The sequence below is a fragment of the Cebidichthys violaceus genome, unplaced genomic scaffold, assembly GCF_023349555.1.
Source record: "Cebidichthys violaceus isolate CVI_PGR_0920_01 unplaced genomic scaffold, fCebVio1.0.p SCAF_31, whole genome shotgun sequence".
Lineage (NCBI taxonomy): Eukaryota > Metazoa > Chordata > Actinopteri > Perciformes > Stichaeidae > Cebidichthys > Cebidichthys violaceus.
The window spans coordinates 2,388,909-2,397,644 of NW_027176495.1; the positions used below are offsets into that span (position 1 = coordinate 2,388,909).

General features: G+C 46.8%; 1 protein-coding gene across 1 annotated transcript in view; it reads left to right on the forward strand.

The window, feature by feature from the left end:
- The first annotated feature begins 501 nt into the window (after positions 1-501).
- The window catches only part of LOC137882277 (disheveled-associated activator of morphogenesis 1-like), a 37,459-nt gene continuing 29,224 nt past the window's right edge, over positions 502-8,736 (forward strand). Inside the window, exon 1 of the mRNA XM_068724490.1 lies at positions 502-667. The gene's annotated coding sequence lies outside the window, so the exon portion shown is untranslated. The remainder of the gene's footprint in view (positions 668-8,736) is intronic.

Sequence of the window (8,736 nt, forward strand, 5' to 3'; positions counted from 1 at the left end):
AATTCCTGTGACGTCAGTTTGTGCTAAAGATCCTGTTACAGTAGAGAAGACATGTCAGCTGTACAAAGACAAGAAAAGGAAAGAGTTCACTGTGGAGGGACAGTTTGAAGACAGTTAGAAGACAGTTAGAAGACAGTTTGAAGACAGTTAGAAGACAGTTAGAAGGCGCTATTGAAGGTGGAGATATTGTTTTCTTAAATTCTAGAATAATAATACATTTGTAATAGAAAAGATGATCTGCTCCACATTATTATCATATAACACAAAGACAAACTGAACGTCTGCACTTCTGTTGATTAGAACAAACAACGCAATTTGGGGAAATAAACTGACAAAGATCATCTTTCGTCACAAGCATTTTAAAAGCAACTGGTTGTTTCTAGAGGTTCGCGAGAGAAGAGCGTCGCTGGACGTCCTGCACTACAATATCCATGAAGCACTGGGAACAACAGGATTACGCATGCGCATTGACTGCTCGAGTACAAACGATGACATCACGAGCAGCTCGGACCAACCGGTCTGTTGGATTACCTCCGTCTCTGGTCTCTCGTGAGTGTTTTCTTCCTGCGGCTTCACTTTTGTGCCTGACCTGAAGAGCGCGACCTAAAGAGCGCGACCCGATGAGCGCGTGGACGCGGTTAACCAGAAAGATGTTCAACGCGACGAGGTAAGGACGGAACTCTCCACAGCTCGCATCCCGGCGGCGGAAACAATAGCCGAGTCAATAGCGTCGGTGGTGACCTCCGTACCGGTGCGACCAGTCCACCCAACGGCCGTCGTTAACGTGGGCTGTGGCGAGTTTACGGAAGTAAACCCGGTCTAAGTTAGCCTGGAGTCCGCAAAGAGGAGTCGGGTGAACATTTGCATCTCTTTTGTGAACGCTTCGGGGTTTTGTCTGCGCACTTCAGCGGCTTCCACTCCAGCTAAAATAAAAAAAATTAAAAAAAACAAAATGAAGCTACCCAGAAACGACTCTATCCACACTGTGGTGCAGGGACCTGCAGGGACCTGCAGGGACCTCCAGGGTCCTTAGCAGGGTCCTCCTGGTCCCCCAGCAAAGAGAGGCACCGTTGAAGTCCCTCCGTTCACCTGTGGATCCCTGAGATCATTAACGCCTCGTAGGTTTATGTAACGTCAGCAGGTCAGATCATATCTGTGTGTCTCTTCTCAGGTCTTTATACTGACTGAAGCTGTGCAGAACGGTGTTGTTGGCGAATATGAATGGATGAGGTTGATGGGGTTAATGTTGGCATGATAGGCAATGAATAAAGCTGAGAATAGTAACTATTACTAGTAACTATTACTAGTAGCTGTGTAACCAACATGTTGGGCGTTTTACAGTTGTACAGTGGACTTATTAGTGGTTCCGAGGGGATAAACTATGCAACTGTTGCTGTTTTGCAATTTGTTATTATGAAATATATATACGGCAATATTGACACGACTGCATTAAGATAAGGTTGTGCCAGGGCAGCTTTATCAGTGAGTCTGTAATCTGCTCGTAGGTCCACAAAGGCTTGATACACTCTTAAGTTGCCTTTTAACGATTTTTGCGTGGATTCCGTGTGTTTCATCTCCTGACATGTCCGGGCACCATTGTCACCCGGGATCGTAAATCCAGTTCACACACAGCTCTCATAGAGGCGCATCACCCTGGATGAAAGGAGCGGGCCTCTGGGGGCTCCAGACACCCGATACCTCACCTGTTCTCGGTTAACGTTCGCTGTTATCGCTCTGCTGAGGAGAGGAATGACTCAACGTGTGAAAGCCACACAGTTACAGGTCAGTCAGAAAAGCACAGCGCGTGGATTATCAGAGCGCGATCATTCTAAGGCTCATTCTTATTCAGACGCTTATCAGAACAGTCCTGCATTCCCGAGAATTAAAGGGCTCTAAATCATCGGAGGGGGGCCTGTTCGTGCTTGTAATGGGCCGCTGCCTTGTGAGAGAGCTTACCGCTGCGGTGTGATCCGCAGACGTGTTTTCACTGTAAACACGGAGAAACCTTACGTGATGTACCGTGCGATTGTTGTGTCCACAGTGGTAATGCTCAGACGGGGAGTTGGCTGGCCCTGACATTTTCAATCGCACGTCTTGTTCTGAATGGGTGCACAGCGCAGATGATTCCACTTTGTTGGAACTGCATCACAGATATTGGTGATGTTATCAGTTGACGTTGGCATGCTTCCTCTACACCGGCGCAGCCTTCGGCTACAGCAACTCTCACCAACCTTGGTTCTTTGGCACCGGTTGTTTGTTGATGTTTCAGGTCACAGACAGCAACAGTCACTGTATTCAGTCACTGTATTCAGTCACTGTATTCAGTCACTGTAGTCAGTCACTGTAGTCAGTCACTGTATTCAGTCACTGTAGTTAGTAACTGTAGTCAGTCACTGTAGTCAGTCACTGTACTCAGTCACTGTGTTCAGTCACTGTAGTTAGTAACTGTAGTCAGTCACTGTAGTCAGTCACTGTAGTTAGTAACTGTATTCAGTCACTGTATTCAGTCACTGTACTCAGTCACTGTAGTTAGTAACTGTACTCAGTCACTGTAGTCAGTCACTGTACTCAGTCACTGTAGTCAGTCACTGTATTCAGTCACTGTACTCAGTCACTGTAGTTAGTAACTGTACTCAGTCACTGTAGTCAGTCACTGTACTCAGTCACTGTAGTCAGTCACTGTAGTTAGTAACTGTAGTCAGTCACTGTATTCAGTCACTGTACTCAGTCACTGTACTCAGTCACTGTAGTTAGTAACTGTACTCAGTCACTGTAGTCAGTCACTGTATTCAGTCACTGTACTCAGTCACTGTAGTTAGTAACTGTACTCAGTCACTGTAGTCAGTCACTGTACTCAGTCACTGTAGTCAGTCACTGTAGTTAGTAACTGTAGTCAGTCACTGTATTCAGTCACTGTACTCAGTCACTGTACTCAGTCACTGTAGTTAGTAACTGTAGTCAGTCACTGTATTCAGTCACTGTATTCAGTCACTGTAGTCAGTCACTGTAGTTAGTAACTGTACTCAGTCACTGTAGTCAGTCACTGTATTCAGTCACTGTACTCAGTCACTGTAGTCAGTCACTGTAGTTAGTAACTGCTGCTCACACGGAAACAGAGTTTGATTAAAACCTGTCCTGGGGGGGGGGGGCAGTCTCAGAGCTCACCTCGGTAAACTGCATCTGTTGTGATGTGAGCTGCTCTGTCCATGGTGACCATTGTGAACTGACAGCAGGCTGAGCTTTAATTATGTTTAAGAAAGACTTTTCAATCACTCATTGGTCATTTTTACACCATCCACTGACATCAGAATATATCAGGGAAAGAGTAAAAGACAGCACCATGGGGGGGGGGGGGGGGGGTATAGACTAATTATTCCTTCAACAGCGGATGTCATTAAGGCGTGACTGTAAACAGCTGAGCCCCTCAGACCACCATATGTCAGCATGGCTTCTGTATGTGGATGAATACTTTAAATGTACTTCCTTATTTCTCATCTTGTGTTCTATGTTCTGTTGTATTTTGCTTTAGATCCAGCATCGTTTCAGCAGCACATGTATCAGAACTAGAAGCCACTTTCCTGTCAGACCAGTCCAGTGACGTCTACCTTGATGAATCTCACATAGTTTGGGGGAGCCGTTGCTCCGGGTCGGTGTTGTGTCAGAGCTTCATGTCCTCGGCTCACTCTCTCTGCACCGTGGTGAGCCACAACAATAGGCCCGTAGGACTGTCTGAATGTGCCATTCTTTGTGCGGTGTGCTTCACTTGGGCCAGACAATAGCTTCATTTAGCATCCCTTCTCTATCGAGGCCCCGCTCTGTCACCGTGCCACACCCTGCCCCCCAGCCGGGCCTGGCTGTGGGGACAGCTGGGAGCTTCGACAGACGTTTTTTTTTTGGGGGGGGGGGGGGGGGGGTGCACACCCAAGACCTAAGACCCGACCTCACATTGTGAGGATTGCTGCTTTGTGGCCGAGCTGGACCACGAGAGTCTGGGGTTTCCTGGAGTATTTAAAATGAATTTTAATACGCTGTTGCTGTTTCACAAAGGAGGGAAAGCCTTAATATTTAATATTTAGTGTTGAGGAAGTGATTTAGAAACTAATCAGATCATGAGCTGAGATACATGTGAGGGTTTCCTCAGTCATGGCTCTTCATGTGACCATGTGGATGTGAAATCACTTCTAATATGTTGGGTAAACTCTGCTTACAGCCTTTAAATAAGATGGTTCTTTGTACATTTGATTCATTTTTTAAAATTTATTTCATAGCACAGTCCCCTTTCTAGTAAAAACAAAAAATTGAGGGGTTGATAATAATACTAATGATAATAATAATAGATAAGTTTAGATGGCTAGCCAGCACTGCTTGTCCCCTCTCCAGACCGATGACTCCTGGCCTCTGTGATTGCTCAAGGGTCAAAGGGCAGCGCACCCTTTTTTTCCAGCTCTAGCCACTCAGCGGTGGCAGGTTTTTAATTAATGGGCCTTGAGGTTGACTGGTCTCAGAGCCTTTGGTGAGTAATCGATCCTCTGTATGTTTATTAAAATGAGAAGAAGAAGCATCACAGATGACCTTAACTCAGATCTGTAACATTAATCAATACGTTGTGATGAATTCATAGACTCTCAAGAGTTCGGTGTGAATCCTAAGTTGAGCTACTCAGTGGTGTGACCATTAGGTGTGTTTCCACAGTCGGAGCAGACTCCCTCCAGAGGAGCACGCCTTGATCCGTTGCTTCTATTACTAGAACTGGGTGACCTATGAAAATATATTTTGGGCCGATCTGAACTTGTTGCGGCTGCGCCCTCGACAGCGCGGCACAGGCTGTGCTACTTCTGATGCCTGCAGAGATGCTTTCTGATGAAAGGCTGCAGCAGCGCCTAGTCTCTGCAATCCAGTAAACGGACCATGTTAGAGCATGTGATCCTATTTCTAACGGACACCTGACCGTTCTTATTCTGCAGACGGTTCATCTGGTTTATGAAGAAGGGTTTCCTTTAAATATGCTTCAATGGAGGACGGCGCAACTCATGCTTTTGTGCACACTGAGCTGTAATCTTCTCCCCAAGCTCAGAAGATGAAGTTATAAATGGCCTATTGACTCAAATAAAATCTTGATTTAATTCCTGTTATTTGGACATAATTGTCTCAGGCTGTCCAGTCTGTCACATGACGGAGGCTCTCCTTCACCGAGGTCTTTTAATCGCGTAACGTTGTTCAGCTCCTGTGGCTTTTCTTAATTAATAGCCTCGCTCTGCGTTTCCTGCTGAATGGTGGCGTTGGGGTTGAAGTTGACGGAGTTAGAAAGTGACTGTTCTCCTGCCAGAGTGAGAGAATGAAGCAAACCTCAGTCATTATCATGACAATGAGCATCCAAATGGATCACTTGTGTGTCGTAGCCGCAAGATGTGGAAAGAGAGTGTAGCCATGCTGCGGTTCAAACAAAGGGAGCATGTGTGTCTGGTACGTGTGTGGGGGAGTCCCAGAAAAGAGATGTTGGTTTGGGAGGATGGGAGGATGGGGGGGGGGGGGGTTATGGGCCAAGTGGGATTCATGTTTCAGTCCCTGCTCACCTCCACCAGTCTAGAACACATGATCAGTCTTAATGAGTTCACAGTCACGGTGTTTCTCTGAGCTCCACCTCTCTCGGTGTTTCCGTTGTTGTTCTTGCAGGAGACTTTTGACATTTTGTCTGACAGCAGGTTTGTGTGCAGTCATCACGTTCAGGCTGCTACTTGTACTTATTGTAATTACAGCTCGATCACGGAAAGCTGACGTTCGACATATCGGAGAGGAACTTATCACGCTCACCGCCGCGGCTTAGTGCGTAACCGGTACGACAGCATTTCAACCTTTATTATCACCTTTGTTATCGTGTGTTGAATCTAAAAAGCATTTTGAGCTTTAAAAAGGAAGCTCAACTCCAACGTCATGACCTCAAGGTACGACTTCAAGCCTCACGCTCTATATTTGCGCACGCATTAGCAGAATATGCGACGCATCCTTTTTGAGTCAGATGCCAACGTGTTTCCCTCTCCGAAACAAACCAAAGCACGTCTAACATGCCTTGAAGCGGCGGACAGATGTCAGACTCAGCAGCACAGTGTGCCAGAGAGCATGGCATGCTTTATCCTGCTGTGGAAATGCCGCCCCACCCTCCAGAGAGAGCGCTCAGGTTCTGACAAGTTCTCCAGCAAAGAGCGAAGCCAGAAAAGATACGTTCAGGTCGTATCGTTTACCTTTAATCCATCAACGAGATTCAACGTCATGAATTCAAGAACAAAGGATTGAGTTGAGTTCTTTGGACCTGATCGTGGCTGGAGGTCACTCGCCTGTGTGTGTGTGTGTGTGTGTGTGTGTGTGTGTGTGTGTGTGTGTGTGTGTGTGTGTGTGTGTGTGTGTGTGTGTGTTTTGTCAATAGGCCTATTGGTATTCTTCTACCATGGTAATGTTATTTCCCGTTAACTCAGTTGTGCCGGTAATGTCGGTCATGCACATTCTTATTGAATTTGCAGAATCGGGGATTGTTTAAGAAAGCGCCTTTTGTGATTTTCTTATGAATAACTTTCTCGAAGGCGATGCAGCCCAGCCTGGTTCTGACCCGACGCCGCTGTCCTCGTTCTCTACACACGGACAGGTAGGAAACACGTTCTTTTCTTTTATCTGGAAAGAGAGTCACAGCAGCCACCGTCTTCCTTTCAGGACCAGAATGTGTCCAGGACCAGGACGTGTCCAGGACCAGGACGTGTCCAGGACCAGGGCGTGTCCCGGTTTCTTGGGGCAGGGTTCAGGCGACGAGGTTCCCACAGTATAGCGTGTCTGTGTGATAACACAACCGTAGAAACCCGTCAAAACAGCCACGCAGTCGGACAAAACCAGCTGCGTCAACAGCTAGCTGTTCTTCTGGAGCGATTGTATTTCAGCTTTTAGTGGCAACCATTGTCCATATTTCTGTCTTTTCTCAACCGTATTAACTTGTTGTGTTTTCCCAGTGTTATGGGATCCATTAGAACAACTGCTGCATCTGTCATCCGGTCCTTTTACATTTTGATCCGTCAGTCTGCTTTTCGTAGAGCTGCAGTGATATCACTGTTTCACTGAGAGGCCACCGGTTCAGAGGCTGTCAGGCCGGTCCGGTACACAGCAGGTGTTCTTGTTAACATCCCAAAACATCCTTTTTTTTTTCTCTGCCATTTGTGTTTTGGTTTCAGTTTTCATTTTACCGCCCGAGCTCCTGGTGGTTCGGGGCTCCCGGCAGACTTCATCGAGCTGTAATATTTGGTTTTGGCTCGTCTGTTCTCGGCTTGTTGTTCTCTCTCGCTCAGATTATCACACACTCTGAGATAAGCGGCTTTTAGCTCGGCCGTGGCGGTCGTGCAAGATGGCTGCTGTACTGCGGTCCTCTGTGTCCGTCGGTCATGAGCCGGTCACAGACCTCAGACCCTTTCACATGGCTTTAGTCTGGTGAGCTAATTCTCATAGAATCCATGTGTGACATTAGCTAATAGCCGTGCAATGTTTGGACGCCGTCTTCCCCCTCAGCAGACTGGACACTGATTGGCTTATGTGGGATTACCGTGATTTGATTTGTTTGTTTGTTGTGCGTTTCCTCTACTGTAATGCTCTATCTATACGTTATGCTGTTGTTCTATATTATCCTCTTTCTTATCTCTCTGCTGAAATCGTTAACCGCTGATTCCCCAGCGCCGTGAGCTTGGCCTACATCTGGAGGGATCAACAAGTTAAGCCCCAGCCTTTTAACCCCGGCGTTCTGATCCGGATCATGCACGTTCACTGCAGCTGCAGCACGTTCACTTCACTATATGACCGCAGCGCTTCCTTCCGCTCCTTCCTAAAGTGTTCTCCTCGTGTCCTTAGCTTCTCCAGGTTGTGAATTAAGAAGGTGATTTAAGCGATGAGTAATTCCATAATCTTAATCGCTGTTTCCAGCGCTTCACTTTCATTTTCAACCCCATCAGATTTGGCAGATTTGCTGTTTGGTGGTGAGTCAACAAGTGAACAGAAGACACTGATTACAGGAAGTAGATCCTCTCTGGTTCTGATTAGGCCTTGTGGGACGGACCATTCTATTCCAGGGGGTAATTACAAGCTCTCCAGAGGGTGGCACAGACCAGTGGGACCTTTTTCTTTTTTCAATCCTGACATTTAATTTGTGAGTGTTAGGGTCTCCTGCAAAGGGAAGGGCTGCATGGGTGGAATTTATGGATCGAGCCCCACCCTGAATGAAGCATATGTACGGTGTAGCCCTCCACCACATGACACGAGCCATGATGCAGCGGTACCCCTTCACACATTCCTCGCTGCCGCTTCGTTTCATTTGAAGCTCCGTCAGTCATGACTCTGCTGAGCGTATACTTATCATTAGCATGTGGCTAAACCTTCTTTCTTTTTCCATTATCTATTATACCAATTCACCAAGTCACCGACGTCCTTTTCTGTCCTCATAGTACCAGTGAAGCTTGGGTCAACAGGCGCAGTAATCACAGCGGAGCTTCTCAGGGTCTTCTACAATCTGCAGCCAATCAGATCGTCCCGTTGATGCGTTACCAACTGATTACCGAGCTTCAGCAGCAGAAAGCTGTTGAAAACCAGGAAGAATAGGGTAAAGTTGAGTTTTATCTGCCGTACGAAGCTTAATAATTAACAGAAACAAATGCTGTAAAGAGGGAGAGGAGGGTCACACTGACTCATGTTTTGGGGGCTGGAGTCTCTGTT